Here is a 15,401-nt window from a genome sequence, read left to right on the forward strand (position 1 = left end):
CGGGGGCCGGGGGGAGGGGAGCGCAGGGAGGACGCACTCTGAGGGAGGAGGAGGGGCAGCCGAAGGAGGAGGAGGTGGGGCGGGCGAGAGGGAGGAGTGGGCACGAGGGGAGGAGAGGAGGCGGCGGCACCCAGGGATAGGGGAGAGAAGGAAGCGGGGGGGACGCTGGGCCAGGTATGGGGGACGAGGGCGCACTGGACGTGCTGCGGTGCGCTCCGGGAGAGAGCGCTCTTAAGGGAGAAGCGCTCCGACGAAGATCCCGGGGGCACGGAGCCCGGGAACCCAGGCGGTGGGAGCTGGGCTGGCCCCTGGCTCCTGAGGCTGCGGACTTAAGGTCCTGGGGCCAGGGGGATGGGGGTGGTGTGCCGTGTAAGCTGTCTGCCTTCAGGCCAGGAGAGGGAGACTTGACCCAAAGAAAGTGACTCAGGCGGGCGACGTCGGGAACTCTTGGTGCCCTGGGGCCTTCGGACAAGCCCTGAACCCCATGCCTCTCTTGATTCCCTCGGGGGACGCGGGTCCTCCCCGGGCAGGACTGCCGGACCTGGGGGCCCAGACCCAGGAGGTCCGAGTGGGATCCTGGCCTGGGAAAGCCAGGCACGTGGCCACTGTCTGTCCGGCCGCCGTCCCCACCTCAGGGCCCCCCTTTTCTCCATCAAGTTCAAGCTTGAGCTCCTGGGCGCGCTACCCACGGGCCGCCCCCTCCCCTCCCCTCCCCTCGCCTTCCCTCTATTCTGCACCATCTCGCCTCTCTTCCTTTGTCTCTTTCCCACCACTTAGTTTACACCCGCCGCTGCTCCCTTCCTCCCCGCCCCGCCGCCTGCGCCGGTGTCCAGACTGCGCTCACCTGTTCGACCCAAACACACCGGCGACCCGGAGCGCCCACCACCCGCTCGCTCCCGGCTCCCTCCGCGGTCCCCCGCCCCACTCCGCGGGTCATTGTGCTCCGCCAGACCGCAAGGTGCCGGCTCTTAACGGCGCTGGCTACAGTTGTAAACTCATGGGAGAATACGAATGCCGCCCAGACCTGGGCACGCACCGATCGTAGGGACTCCCCTCTGCAGCGGGAAGGTGCACGCGGCCCGAGACGCCCTCCTTCTCCGGGCAAACAGACCTTTTCCGTCCCTGCTTCAGGAGAAGACGGAATGGGGCGGCTCGAGGTGGCCAGGGGGGTTATCCTGAATCTCCAGGCAACCTCAGACTCGCCTGAGACCTAACAAGCTAGTCCCCAAAAGGTAGAATCAAAACCTCAACAGAGATAAATGGGTTAGGGGCACATGCCCCACCCCCCCAAATCCAAAGCCCGGGCTAAAACAGATCGGCCTCAGATACAGCTGGTGCTTTAACGCAGATTGAGGGAGGCGGTCGTGGTATTCGGTGGGGAGATGCCCCGCCCCCGAAAAGAAACCCAACGAGGATCCCACCTCCTGGTTCCTCTGGCCGCGTCCGAGGAGGAAGGGCAATTCCTACAGATTCCTTTACGTTACAACTCGTTCACCGTGGACCCAGCAGAGGAGAGCAAACGAGACAGCCACCGCGATTGTTTCCAATTTTGAAACAGACTGCCTTTAACCCTCCAACTTTTTTTCTTTAAAAAGCCCTTTTCTTTCTTCCACTGAAAGCTTTGCATTGTGAACAATCTAAGGTAGGCAAGGCTCCCTCTACAGGTGAGATTTGGAACTACATAACCTTCCGAGCTCCTTGCTCACCCACTAGAAAAAGATGACACTTCAAATTAACAACACACAGATTTCATTCCGCACATGCTAAAGATTTTACTGTCGATATTAAATTCTCGGTTTTTTTTAAAGGTTTTAAGCGTGTTGCTTATTAACGCCTTTCATTCCTGAAATTAAATGTATTTTCAAACCAATTCACTCTTCCCGACTTCTTGTATTATATCTTTACTTCCCATCCTTTAGGGTGTGGGAGTCTAGGTGCTTAGCTACCTCCCCACCTACACTTGCTAGCCTTGAGCCGCCGCAGCTTGGCTTAGTTCATCCAGGGAAATGTGGGTGTTTCCAACATGGGAACTGTCCTTCCTTGCTGTGAATGAGATAATTCGGGCTAAGGATTTCCTGTCTCTTTCCAACACATTTCTAGAGACCTTTGACTTCTGGCCTGAGTCACTATTTCACAGCAGTGGTGGACATCAGGGCTTGAAATATAAAGCCAAATCCTTCTGAAGTTCAAAGGTGGAATTGAACCAGATAACCCACCTCTCCTCTGGATAAAAAGAGAACAGTGCAGCCTGGAGGGCAGAGCTTCCAGTTCCTTTAGGTATGAAGTGTGCACTCATTTACCATCCATGAGATAAAACACCCGAAAGCCCTGGCCCACAGAACTTAGGGGAAAGCCTGCGGTGAGCCACCTTCGTTGGATGACCAGACATGTGAACGAGGGGAGCCTCCCAATTCTCCCTACAGGGGCTGCTCCTTGAATAACCTTGTGCTGATGTTTTTCAGTGTCCTTGTGCCTCTGCCCAACTCCCTCTGGCCTTAAAGTGGCCACAGTGTGGGTCCCCACAAGTAATTAGGTGACCTAGATTTTTGACCATGAATTCTCCCAGCTCCAACCTTGGAAGGAGACCATGGTGATGCAGAAAAAGCTGGCCCTATTGGAAGGGGGCAGCACTGCCAAGTCACCTCCATGCTCTGCAGTGGGCACTTTTGTGAACAGATACTGGAGGCATATGCTCTGTGAAGCATCTTAGAAGTGGCAAGCACCTTTAAGCAGCCTTTTATGACCATGTCCCCAAAGCAGGGTCCTGGCCAGAGGACCTAGATATTTGCTATTGAGAGGAATGACAGGATCATAAGTTTGACCAGAGTGGACACTGGTTAAGCATCTCAAAGCATTTGAAAGGCCATTTATCACTACAAATTACTTATTAATGACAAAGGGGAAAGACTACCTGCCCACTAGAGTGGTGGAGAGGACACCAACCAAGCAATGAAATCAACTATCACAAAGCATGGGGTGGGGGGCGACACTGACTGTGTGTACCTCCTGAAGCGATGTAGAAGACATCCCTGTAGTGTCCTTGCTGGTTGCTCCCCAGGCCAGGTTCTCTACCAGAATACTTGCTTGAATCTGATGGTGAGGAGACAATCAGACAAGAAAGCTAGAAAAAGTATTCTCCATAAATAAATAGTCCTGGACTCACCATGAGCAGGACATGCTGGTGCATTCCTGTAAATGCTAATTCTCAGAAGGTGGAGGCAGGAAGAGCACTGCAATTTCAAGGCCAGCCTGGTTTATGTGTCAAGACCCTGTTCCAAAACAACAACAAACCCACCACCACCAAAAAACCCTATTCATTGTCATTACTATAGTTATTGTAAATTATGAAATTAAGGAGAGATACCAGCTACATGCAATGTGCAAATTCTGGAGACAAGGATTCAGGTGGAAAAGAGGCAGAAGATGGAAACAGAGTGAAGGGAAGAGGAGGAGATGGGCTATGGTGGAGGGTCAGGGAAGTTCCCTCCCAGGAGTAAACACATAGGGTCCTGACCCCAGACAGTGGAAGGCTGACAACTGGGTGAAGACCTTGAGGCATGGCCCTTCAGGCAGAAAGCTAATGTAAAGGTCTGGAGAAGCACAAAGGTGGCCAGTGTTGCTGGGGAGGCAGGGAAATGGCAAAATACAGAGGGCCAAGTGTGCAGAGTCTGTACACTGTGGGCATGCTGAGGTGATGCAAACTCGGGTTTCTAGATTGGGGAGATGGGATTAAAAGGAAACAAGTACAGCAGGAGGGAGAATAGGTCTAGCCAAGCACTGGGATACAAATCCCTAGGAGACACTGGTCTAGCAAATATGAGACTGGAAGGGGACTCCAGTACCACAAAACAAACAGAAAGGATCTAGCCAAATGGGACCAAGTCAAGTTCTGGCTGTGACACCACACAGATGACTTGGCACCACCTTTCAGTCTCTGGAGGCCTCCTTTCCTCAGTTACAAAGTGGATCATAGGATAGTATGTTTAACCTAGCACTTGAACCAATTTTCCACTTTGAATTTAGAAACCCAAGGACTGGGGGCTGTGGCTTAGCTGGTAGACTGCTTGTTTAGTATGCACAAGATTCTAGATTCTATCTCTAGCACTGCATAAACTGGACATGTCTATAATCCCAGCACTCAGGAAGTAGGAGTGTCAAGAGATCAAAGTTATTACTGGCTACATAGTGAGTTTGAGGCCAGCCTGGACTATATGACACCCTGCCCAAAAAAAGGGGAAAGGGTGAGCAAGGTGGCTCAGTGGGTAAGGGTACTTGCTGCCAAGGTTGATGACCTGAGTTCAGTTCCCCAGACCCACATGGTAGAGGGAGAGCGCCAACTCCCATACATTGTCTTCAACATCCACATACACACTGTGGTATGCACATACACCCTACTAAATATGTAAAAGCCAAAAAGGCCGAGGAAATGGCTCAGAGAATAAAAGTACTTGCTGTGCAAGCAAGAGGACTTGAGTTTGGATCTCTAGTATCCACATAAAAAAACAGGTGTTCATGTATGTGTGTAATCCCAGAGCTTGGGGTGGGGCCTGGAGAAACCAAGTAGCTGAAAGAAACAGTGAGCTCTAGGTTTAATGAGAGACTTCATCTCACAGTAATATGGTGGTAAGCAATAAGATGTCCTGCTTACCAGAGAGAGAGAGAGAGAGAGAGAGAGAGAGAGAGAGAGGGTCTAGAGCAGGTATGGGGAAAGCTGGTGAAGTGTGCACACTAGGAGCCACACAGGGGCTAGACCTCAGGTACCTATGAGGTGACTGTGCTCTTCCAGAAGTAGTCCCATGCCTATAGAAGTGAGACATTTAGTACCAAAAAACACAAAACAGGAGAGAGAGAGAGAGAGAGAGAGAAAGAGAGAGCGAGAGAGAGACCCCCTCCAGATACCTAGGTAAGGTAGCCAGCCTCCAAGATAGTCCCTGATGATGACCTATGATTCTCTCCCAGTATGACATGGGTATCTCCCATCCCAATGAATAGGCCCAAAGAACCAAGAGGATGTTATATAAATGTGAATTCTGAGGCTGTCATCAAAGAAAGCTTGGTCTTATTAAAGGGAGTACAGATGACACACCCCCTCCAGATACCTAGGTAAGGTAGCCAGCCTCCAAGATAGTCCCTGATGATGACCTATGATTCTCTCCCAGTATGACATGGGTATCTCCCATCCCAATGAATAGGCCCAAAGAACCAAGAGGATGTTATATAAATGTGAATTCTGAGGCTGTCATCAAAGAAAGCTTGGTCTTATTAAAGGGAGTACAGATGACACATGGGGGCTTTCATCACCATCACCACCATCACAATTAAGACTGTAGATGCTACCAATCATGGTTACATCCCTCTGTAAGAACACAGTACCAGCTCACTCTGCCGCTAGCACTGTCTGGAAGGTGCTATGTCACTGTAGCAGTCTCATGTACCTTGGCCAGGCTGGTCAAGGGTGAACCACAGAAGATTGTGGATGTTATATACATTGCAGGTCTACTGGCCATTTGTGGTTTGTTTTCTGTTGTTTGTTTGAGACAGAATGTCACTATGTAACCAGGCTCACCTTGAGCTCTTTATTCTCCTGTCTCAGTCTTCTCCAAAGTACTTGGATTACAAGTGTAGTCCTTACACTACGCTATTCTTATTTTTTAGAATAGTCTAGTCATATCCTTTGTCCATTTTTCTATTTGAATTGTTGGACTTTTTTAATTAAAAAAAATTTTTAATTTTGCGGGTGTGGTGGTGCACGCCTTTAATCCCAGCACTCAGGAGGCAGAGGCAGGTGGATTTCTGTGAGTTCAAGGCCAGTCTGGTCTACATAGTGAATTCCAGGATAGCTGGGGCTACAGGGAGACCCTGTCTCAAAAAGACCAAAGAAAAATTTTTTTAAATTTTGTTTATTTTCAGTCTTTTTGAGACAGGTCTCCCTGCAGCCCAGCTGGCCTGGAACTTGCTATGTAGACCAGGCTGGCTTCAAACTCATAGTGATCCACCTGCCTCTGCCTCCCAAGTTCTGGGATTAAAGGCATGTACCACCACATCTGGCTTAAAATTTATTCTTATTTTATATGTATGAGTGTCATGCCTGCATGTGTATAAATGCACCCATGTACATACACTGCCCAAGGAGGACAGAAGAGGGAGTAAGATCCCCTGGAACTGGAGTTACAGGCAGTCATTAGCCACCATGTGGGTGCTGGGAATCGAACCTGGGTCCTCTACAAGAACAGCCAGTGTTCTTAACTGCTGAGCCATCTCTCCAGCCCCAAATATATTATTATTTTTATTTTATATGTATGAGTGTATTGCCTGCATGTGTGTAAGTACACCTCTGTTGTGTAATGCCCTCGGAGGTCAGAAGAGGGTGTTGGATCCCCTAGAGCTGCAGTTACAGCCAGTTGTGAGCTGCCATGTGGGTGCTGGGAACCGAACCTGGCATACTGTACACAAGCAGCCAGTGCTAACCACTGAGTAATCTCTCCAGCCCCATGATATGTTCTGTTTTGTTTTGATATAAGTAAATTTTATAATTTTGCTTTACCAGGTTAAATTGTTTTTCCCTATAGGGCTTTAGAGTTACAGATTTCTATTTTTCATACCTTCAATGGTTTTATTATAATTCATCATAATTTCTTTTGGAACATTTTTTTTTTTTTGCCTTTTTTTTTTTTTTTTGGTCTTTTTGAGACAGGGTCTCCCTGTAGCCCCGGCTGTCCTGGAACTCACTATGTAGACCAGGCTGGCCTTGAACTCAGAGATCTGCCTGCCTCTGCCTCCTGAGTGCTGGGATTAAAGTTGTGCACCACCACACCTGGCTTTTTTTGGCCTTTTTGAGACAGGGTCTCCTTATAGCCACAGCTGGTCTGGACCGCACTATGGAGACCAGGCTGGCCTCAATCTTACAGAGATCCATTTGTTCCTGCCTCCTTAGTGCTTGCATTAAAGGTGTGTGCCACCAGGCCTGGCTTTCATACAATGTATTTTGATCATACACTTTTTTTGACAGAGTTTCACATATCCCAGGTTGGCCCTGAATTTACTATTGAGCCAAGGTGTCTGACCTTGAACTTTGGATCCTCCTGCCTTCACTTCCTGAGTGCTGGAATTACAGCCTGCTTTATGTAATTCTGGGGGTTGAACCTGGAGCTTAGGGTACATTAGGCAAACACTATCAACTGAGCTACAAGTTTGTGGGGGTTTTTTCGAAAATGCCCCCCCCCCTTACTTTCATCAGGGCCTCATTATACAGCCAGGCTGGCCTTGAACTCTTGATCCTCCTTCCTCAGCTCCTGAGTGCTGGATTACTATGTGCCATCATGCCTGGCTTCCCCCCCCTTCCTTCCTCCCCTGATGCTGAGGAACAAATCTAGTATAAGTGGTAAGCAAATGAGCTATATCCCCAGCCCTTCAACACTATTTTTTAAATATTTTTTAAAAATTCTTTTTTGACAGGGTTTCACTGTAGTTTGGGGTACCACAGCTTACTGTGTATTCCAGGCTGGCCTTGAAATTACAGCTATTTTACCACCTCAACCCTCCAAGTGCTGGGATTACAACCCTGAACTACCACACCCAACTAACAGTTGCTTATTTTTTTAATCCCTCATGCTGAGAGTAGAGGGCTGTCAGTAGTAGAGTGCTTGTCTAGTGTGCATACAGACCTGGACTTGATCCTTAGCACCAAATAAATAAATAAATGAATAAGTAAATAAATACTCATCATTATCCACTGATTGGAAATGACATCGTTATATCAATGTCCTATTGCTTTTGGGATGATCTATTCTGTTCTATTCATCTATTTTTTCCTGTCTCACTAGGATGGTTTTAAGATATCTTTCTGGGGCTGGAGAGATGGCTTGGGGGTTAAGAGTGCTGGCTGCTCTTGCAGAGGATCCAGGTTCAATTCTCAGCACCCATATGCTAGCTAACAACTGTTCATAAACTCCAGTTCCAGGGGATCTGACACCCTCTTCTGACCTCCAAGGGCATTGCATGACATGGGTAGACCAACCTACATGCAGGCAATACACTCATATTATTTATTTTATCTGTTAAGGGTTTGGAGAGATGGCTCAGCACTTAAGAGCACTTGCTGCTCTTGCATAGGACCTGGGTTTGGTTCCCAGCACGCACAGTGGCTCACAACCATCTGTGACTTCACTTCTGGGGGATCCAATGCCCTCTTCTGGTTTCTGTTGGCACTAGGTACATACATAGTGCACATATATTCATGTAGGCACTCACATATGCACATAAAATAAAAATAAGTCTTTGAAAAAAATATGTCAGTTAATATCTGGTCAGGCTAGCACCCATCTATACCCCCATGAACTGCCCCTGTCCACATCATAGTGGGGACAATTAAACCAGTGCCATAGCAAGGAGATGTCCTGGGTACAGCACAGTTACTGAGAAAGGAGGGAAATCTCTTCTAAAGGGGTGGGGAAAAGGTTCCTGAAAGAGGTGACTCTGAATCAAAGAGGGTGGGAGATCATGGAAGTAGGAGAGTGTCTGTATTTCACACAACCCTGGCGTCAGAACACATCATCTGGGGGTTGAGGAGTAGTTCAGTTAACTCAGTTTTATTCCTCCCAATAGACAACTTTTGCATAGCTTGCTGCAACTTTCCCAGCCAGTTCAGGACTTATCTCTGCTGAAATCTAAGGGTAGCAGTTCAAGCCTATGTGCTGTCCCTTCTCTAGATTTCCCATAATGAATATACCAACAGAGCCTTACTTATGGGCATGCACTTGCCTGAAAACTACAGCCAAAGGTAAGAGTTACAATGTAGAAATGTACTTGTCTGGAAACCATAGCCAAAGGTAAGAGTTACAATGTTGCTTTTCTTTTCAGAAGTGTCTTGCTTTAAAACACCAACAGTTACCCTCTGGTCCTGTCCCTCTCCTGCTATAAAACCTTCAGTAGCTCCCAGATGCTACAGAATCAAGAGATAGCTCACTTTGGTCTGTCATTCCAGGCCTTGTAGAGCCCTGCTGACCTAATCTTCAGTTCCTCTCTGGGAATGATGCTGTGAGTCCTCATCTTCTGTCCCCCTCACCCATAAGCAACCCTTCCATGCCTTTGAACATGCGGGTTTTCAAGTATGTACTCCTGCCACAAACACATGCCCTCCCCTGTTTCAGTCACTATGAGGGTGAGGGTGACATAGGGATGATTCAGATGCAGGTCTGCCCCTAGGAACCTTCAGGTCAGCAGGGAGAGGGACATTAAGCAGATGGCCATATAGCTTTCGATCTGATGCTGGTCATAGGAGGTGTATCCCATCTGAGCTTGACAGTTATGTGACCTTCAAGAAAGGAGGTGGTGGATTCAAGAGGCCTCTGCTGAGGCGACATGTAAGTTATGTTGATAGGTGTGTGGGGTGTTGCTAGGTAGGAAGATGCCTAGACTATCAACAAAGGCCCTGTCCACAGTCACCATGCCTAGGTAGGCCCTGCTGTACTCCAGTGCCAAGGTGACAGGACACCCAGCTGGCTCGGAGGTGACACCCTGTCTGGAGACAGATCTCTGTCAATCTTGTCATACAGTATGTTTGTGGAACTGCCAGTTTTAAGCAAGGTACCTCATCTCCCCAGAGGGAAGGTAAGCTCAGGGGCAGCATCCTCATGGCAACACACACAGCAGGGACTTACCATGACCTCACTCAGGCCCCACAGCCCTGACTCCAGAAGAGACTGCCTTGTGCACATGGTGATGCTGAACACGCCACAGTGCCAAGACACTGATGGAGTAAGTGGAGTACTCAGGCCTCTTCTCCCTTCTTTCCTGGCCCCTTGGGAGAGGTTCTACCACAAGGCCAAAGCCACTTACCCCAGAGCTTCTACTCCTGGGGGCATATGGCAAATGAGGACAGATGGACTCTAAAGAGCACACCCTAGAGCACTGCTGGCAGCATGTTCACAGCAGTTCCTGCCTCCCCAGGAAACTACTGAACTTCCTGCGAGCAGAGGAGGGGAGGCAAATGATAGGAGCATATCACTCCCATAGTGAAGGAACATGGTGCACATGGCGCTCCTAGCCTGCACACAGGAGCAATGTGCTGCACTTCCCAATGGGCAAAGCCCATCTGTGCTGTTAAAAGTCAGGCTACTGGCCAGATGTGGTGGCCCACACCATTAATCCCAGCACTCAGGAGGCAGAGGCAGGCGGATCTCTGTGAGTTCAAGGCCAGCCTGGTCTACATGGTGAGTTCTAGGACAGCTGGGGCTACAGGGAGACCCTGTCTCAAAAAGACCAAAAAAAAAAAAAAAAAAGTCAGGCTACTGCCACCTGCTTGTGGTGGTGTCTGGGTGTCTACGAAGGACACTAAGGGTCTTTGGGGTATGGACAATGTCATTTCTTGCTATGGATATTGGTTATAGGTTATGGGCAGTCTGAAACCATACCAAACTGTCGTGTGCCTCATGGGTTGGTATGGACAATATGCATCCACTGAAAGTTTGAGAGAGGCAACAAGCCAGGCCAGCTACCATGCCACAGTAACCCAGAGCACCCTGGAACGAATTTTTGCCACCCCACTGCTTCTACTTGGGCTGGCTGTTCAGTCATCCAGTAACAAGGGTGATACTAATAGCATGTGCATTGGAAGGCTGGAGATTCTGGGAGACTAGGCTCAGTCAGCCAGTAGCAAGGAAGCTGGAGCCTCCAGACCTAAGGTGCAGAGCTAGAAGCAAGAGATGTGCTAGGGTTTGGACCAAAGTGTGGGTCTCCAGGATGCATGACAGGCCATACTAAGATAGGACCCCTGAGCTAGACAGCCAGTGGGGCTCAGAGCCTCACCAACCACTAACCTGAGTGAGCACTAGTGACAATGGTATGAATTGTCAGCCTCCAATAACATAGTTAGAGGACAGCAAGTATTGAGCCCCTGCTGTGTGCCAGAGCCTACAGTAGGCACATTTACTATGGTGATGAAATAGACCTGGGCCTATCTCATGAAGCTGAGGGTGCTGGAACCCTGGCAGCCTTAGCCTGTCCCTCCCTCATGACTACCTCTTGTTTTCTTTTCTCTGCCCTTGCCCCTGGCCTTGGAAAATAATAAATAGCATTAGGGTAAAGGGAATGAAGCTTTGTCACTAACACTATGACTCTAAGCAAGTTACTCAGGTGCTCTGAAATGAAGCCTTGGATTCCCTACACGTAGGCAACTAAATTAAGTGTGTGTGAGGTATCTGGCACACATAGGCCCTCAACATCTAGTGCTCCTGCTGTCTCCTTGCCTCTCTCCACTGCCCCCATTTCCTTTCTTTACTCTTCCCTCCTGCTCCAGCCAGGGCCATCTTACCATCCAAAGACAATGTCCAGTTCAGTTGAAGGTACCCCGGCCATAGCAGATACTGTGGCAGAATCCAGCTTACCTGGTACCGAAATGCACATTCCCCCTTGTCTTTCTCAACTATGTGGAACAGAAAAATACTCTCTTCTGCAGTCTCGTTTATGAGCTCTGGCTAGTGCGGCTTTCTGGGAATGCTTTTATTTTGCTGAACTAGCCTTGCACCACCTTCTTCTCACCTTGAATGGGAATAAGATGATCAAAGCAACAGCAGCCACCCTACAACCATAAGGAAAAGGTCAATACTGCCAAGACACTAGCTCAGCACTGCAGACATCAGAACCAACTCTCCTCTACTCTTCCAAGAGAACCTTACATTTTGCTGCACAAGCTGCTTCTGACGAGTCATCAACGGCATTCCTGAGTCACAGGGCTCCTGTCTGGATCGACCAGACAAGTCAGGATACCTGCTCCCATGTGCCTTCTCTAGAGTATGGACTCCTAGGGTACATTCAGGGCCAGGGCCCTGCTGCTTGTTCTGTGGTAGGGGAGTCTGCAGTTCCTCTAATTGTGGATACTGTGGAGGGAAGAGTGGCAAGCTTCCTCAGCACCGCTTTGCCCGGGTGCAAGGTGATACCTAGTCATTTTAAAGACCTCAGGCTGCCAAGGCCCGGGCTGTATTACTTGTGCTGTTGAGGAGGCTGTAGTGGCTATACCCTTCTTCCCAATGCCTTTAGCCCACCCCAAAGCTCAGCACTCTCTAGGTCCTATTATGGGGGGCATCAGGAGGGTAGAGAAGAGCCAGTGAGGATAAGAGGCTGGTGAGTGGGCTCTGGGCCATTGCCCAGTTTTGTCAGTGACATGCCTGATGCCAGCGTGCAATGCCCTGGACTCCTTCACTTGAGGAGTCTCAAGTGTCTCTTGAGGATGGGGGTCCTAATGAAAACTAGACTCTGAAACATGCTACAACCCAGCTTGGACCTGCTGTTCCTCCTGAACAGGAAGGCTGCAGTCCTCAGAAGGGGAAATGAGGCAGCTATGCCCAAACCAGAGCCCCTGGATGCCCTCACTTGCTCTCACACCTGGCCATACCCTGCTCTGCTCTGGCAGTGGCAGGTATGCCCCAAGGCATACATGGCATGTCACACATGGCAAACTTTGTAGTCAGCTGGCAAACCCTGTCAGAACTGCCTTTATGGATTGTTCTTTCCTTTCCCTCAGAACACACCTCTCAGACCCTCCTGGTTCTCATCAGTCAGGGCTTGGCTCACACCATTTCTTCAGTCTCTTACTCCATTTTGAGTCTTTACCCCAAACGCCTTGCTCTTTTATATTTTCTTTTACTAACTGACTTATCAACTCCAGGCCTATGAGTACCAAGAGTGGACTGGTTCTCTTGTTTTCTCCACTGCCATAACCCCAGTGCTCAATGGCATCCATCACTTAGCATGAACAAATAAATGACTTCTGAGTGAACCAAGGAAGGGATTTCCTCAGGAGCACACACAGTGGTGGAGGTGTCACAACGAGGGAAACAGTCTGGGGCCTCCTTCTCCATCTGAATAGAGGTGGGGGAGCTACCAGCCCTTACAGGGTCTACACCATCCATCCTCTAGCACCAAACAAAGCAGCCAGCACAAATCTACCCTTAAAAGAGAGGGAGCCTGCTAATGAGGTAAACATAGTCACAACCAGGAAAAAGCTTGGCCACGCTTCTCCGGGTCCATGCAAAGCCATTATCTCTAATTGATCTCCAGACATCAGCTGCTGAAGCGTCTGAAGCCCTCCTGCATCCTCCAGGTCTGGTTACAAAGGCCCTGCCGCCCACAGAGTGGAGTCAGGCAGGCATCGAGCCCCTCCTTACTGGGGTGACAGGCCTGCTCGGCCACCACATAGAAAGGACCTACAAGAGTGTGAGAGCCACAGCCACTGTGTTCAGAGTCTGAATTTTGCTGCCTTGACAGGAAAAAAAAAAAAAGGTGACAAAAGTCGGGTTTGGGGGAAAGCTCACTGCCCAAAATATATGACTAGCTCTGGATGAAAGAGGTACCCCAAAACTGAAATGAGGCATTTTCTCCCACCAGCATGAGGGTACAAAAATAGTATGCAATATAAATAAATAAATAAAATCCAGGCCTTAAACACAGGATCACAAATTCCCCTTGGGTCTCAGTGAGGCTGCACCCAGTGCAGGGTCACAAGGTCAGCCTTTGGTTCAGTGACCATCTGGACATTTTTGAGCTGCTCCTTCCTGGCCCAGTCCAGGAAAGACGCCTCCTTTCCTCTTGGATCACTCTTGCCCTTAGGGATTGAGCCTGAGCACTAGCTACCAGGCTGCCTTACAAGCCAGTTCAGGGTCAGAGCTCTGAGAGGAGAGCACTGTTCCCCTCAGTTATGGGGGCTCAACTGGTAGCTCTGAACTTCCATCTCAGCTTTTCCCTGGATACAGATGAGGCAGGCCCTGGCCAGGCCAGCACACAGGATTTCTGTTCACAGCCTAGACAGCGTCTTGTCTGCGCTGGTGAACTGTGGGCACTGTGAACATTTTTTCCTGGGTGATGAAGTTAAAAGGCCATCTCAGTATCCTCAAAGCCTGGAAGGGGTCAAAGGCTTGAGGAGCTGCCTGGGACATGCAAGCTCTTTGGGGCCAGGGTATCCAGCCCATTGGGGAAACAGGATATTGGTTGTTTTCTGTTTCCCACATAGCTTCAGGGAGGCCAGAGGAGGAAAGGGGCCTCTGTGAGCCTGTGCTGTCCAGACAAAACCATGAAAGCATTCATTTTCTTAGAGAATATGGATGTCAAAGCAAGTTTTTATAAAACACTTGTGGACATTCAATAAATAGCACATCAATCAGGAAAATAACCCCACAACCAAATATGCTTGACAGTGAGTTTCCCCTGTCCTGCTCTGAGAAGTCACTTTCTCTTGAGGTCAAAGACTGTTCAGGGGGCTGGAGAGATGGATCAGCAGTTAAGAACACTGGCTGTTCTTGCAGAGGACCTGGGTTCAGTTTCCAGCACCCACATGGTGGTTCACAACCATCTGTAACTCCCGTTTCAGGGGATCCAATGCCCCTTTATGGCCTCCACAGGCACTGTACACACATAGTGCACAACATACATGTAGGCAAAACATTCATACAAATAAAATAAAAATAAATAAATCTTTTTTGAAAAAAGAATGCCAGTTGTGCTGACACCATCTTCAGGAGGTAGGGACCACTGACTGACCTATTTAGAGACCCTAGTTCTAGGATGATGGTGTTCCAGTCTCACCATCCACCTGCAGTCCAAGTGTGTCAGTTTAGTTCTTACATGGCCAAGTAAGGTGGACCTCTGCCACCAAAACGGGGGTGCAAAAATGTTTAGGCATTGAAGAAGCATTTTTCCCAAATAAATATTTTTCTCCAGCCATTAAAACTTTGAAAAAGAAAAGTCAACAAGAGAGCAACAATTCCTGCGAGGTACTAAAACATATTACAAAGCCTTAATATTTAGCATAGTGTAGTACTCTGTAAAAACAGGCAAAGGCCAGTGGACTGAACACAAATTGATTCTGACTAAATGGAAATCTGGTAAGGTATCGAATAGAGGAGGTATCTCAAGGCTGTGGGGAAAAATAGGCTCATTCTTATCATCCTCATCCTCATCCTCATCCTCATCCTCATCATAGTTTTGTGGTACTGGGGATGAAACCCAGGGCTTTGCAAGTGCTAAGTGTTTTACTACTGTGCTTCATACTCAGTCCCTAAGTAGATTATTTAAGAAGCTGAGGCCAGGTGTGGTAGAGCACACCTTTAATCCCAGCACTTGGGAGGCAGAAGCAGGCGGATCTTTGTGAGTTTGAGGCCAGCCTGGTCTACATAGTAAGTTCCAGGCCATCTGGGGATACCAGAGACCCTGTCTCAAAAAGACAAAAATAAATAAATAAATAAATAAATAAATAGGCCAGGTGTGGTAGAGCACACCTTTAATCCCAGCACTTGGGAGGCAGAAGCAGGCGGATCTTTGTGAGTTTGAGGCCAGCCTGGTCTACATAGTAAGTTCCAGGCCATCTGGGGATACCAGAGACCCTGTCTCAAAAAGACAAAAATAAATAA

The 15,401-nt window shown here is 48.7% G+C and overlaps 1 protein-coding gene across 1 annotated transcript in view; it reads right to left on the reverse strand.

The window, feature by feature from the left end:
• Nol4l (nucleolar protein 4 like) overlaps positions 1-15,401 on the reverse strand; it is a 127,472-nt gene that overhangs the window by 36,238 nt on the left and 75,833 nt on the right. The window lies entirely within an intron of this gene.

This window comes from Nannospalax galili, unplaced genomic scaffold (assembly GCF_000622305.1).
Source record: "Nannospalax galili isolate Female #2095 unplaced genomic scaffold, S.galili_v1.0 scaffold1357, whole genome shotgun sequence".
Taxonomy (NCBI): domain Eukaryota; kingdom Metazoa; phylum Chordata; class Mammalia; order Rodentia; family Spalacidae; genus Nannospalax; species Nannospalax galili.